Consider the following 1685-nt stretch of genomic DNA (forward strand, 5'->3'; position numbering starts at 1 on the left):
GATGTTAGCTCTTCTCTAAATGTTTGATAGAATTTGCCTCTGAAGCCATCTGGTCCTGGGCTTTTGTTTGTTGGAAGACTTTTAATCACAGCTTCAATTTCAGTGCTTGTTATTGGTCTGTTTACATTTTCTATTTTGTCCTGGTTCAGTCTTGTGAGGTTGTGCTTTTCTAAGAATTTGTCCATTTCTTCATGGTTGTCCATTTTATTGGCATATAGTTGCTTGTAGTAATCTCTCATGATCCTTTGTATTTCTTCAGTGTCAGCTGTTATTTCTCCTTTTTCATTTCTATTTCTATTGATTTGTGTCTTCTCCCTTTTTTTCTTGATGAGTCTGGCTAGTGGTTTTATCAATTTTGTTTATCTTCTCAAATAACCAGCTTTTGGTTTTATTGATATTAGCTACTGTATCCTTCATTTCATTTTCATTTATTTCTGATCTGATCTTATGATTTCTTTCCTTCTGCTAACTTTGGGATGTTTTTGTTCTTCTTTCTCTAATTGCTTTATGTGTAAGGTTAGGTTGTTTATTTGAGATATGTCTTGTTTCTTGAAGTAGGATTGTAGTGCTATAAACTGCCCTCTTAGAACTGATTTTGCTGCATCCCATAGGTTTGGGGTCATCGTGTTTTCATTGTCATTTGTTTCTAGGTATTTTTTGATTTCCTCTTTGATTTCTTCAGTGATCTCTTGGTTATTTAGTAGTGTATTGTTTAGCCTCCATGTATTAGTATTTTTTACAGATTTTTTCCTGTAATTTATATCTTGTCTCATAGCGTTGTGGTCGGAAAAGATACCTGATACGATTTCAATTTTCTTAAATTTACAAAGGCTTAATTTATTACCCAAGATATGATCTGTCCTGGAGAATGTTCCATGAGCACTTGAGAAGAAAGTGTATTCTGTTGCTTTTGGATGGAATGTCCTATAAATATCAATTAAGTCCATCTTATTTAATGTATCATTTAAAGCTTGTGTCTCCTTATTCATTTTCATTTTGGATGATCTGTCCATTGGTGAAAATGGGGTGTTAACTTGCCCTACTACAATTGTGTTACTGTCAATTGTCCCTTTCATGGCTGTTAGCATTTGCCTTTTGTATTGAGGTGCTCCTATGTTGGGTGCATAAATATTTACAATTGTTATATCTTCTTCTTGGATTGATCCCTTGATCATTATGTAGTGTCCTTCTTTGTCTCTTGTAATAGTCTTTATTTTAAAGTCTAGCTTGTCTTATATGAGAATTGCTACTCCACTTTTCTTTTGATTTCCATTTGCATGGAGTATCTTTTTCCATACCCTCACTTTCAATCTGTATGTGTCCCTAGGTCTGAAGTGGGTCTCTTGTAGACAGCATATATACAGGTCTTGTTTTTGTATCCATTCAGCCAGTCTGTGTCTTTTGGTGGGAGCATTTAATCCATTTAAATTTAAGGTAGTTGTTGATATGTGTGTTCCTATTACCATTTTCTTAACTGTTTTAGGTTTGTTATTGTAGGTCTTTTCCTTCTCTTGTTTTTCCTGCCTAGCGAAGTTCCTTTAGCATTTGTTGTAAAGTTGGTTTGGTGGTGCTGAATCTCTTAGTTTTTGCTTGTCTGTAAAGGTCATAATTTCTCTATTGAATCTGAATGAGATCCTTGCAGGGTAGAGAAATCTTGGTTGTAGGTTTTTCTCTTTCATCACTTT

The sequence above is a fragment of the Physeter macrocephalus genome, chromosome 2 (assembly GCF_002837175.3).
Source record: "Physeter macrocephalus isolate SW-GA chromosome 2, ASM283717v5, whole genome shotgun sequence".
Taxonomy (NCBI): Eukaryota; Metazoa; Chordata; class Mammalia; order Artiodactyla; family Physeteridae; genus Physeter; species Physeter macrocephalus.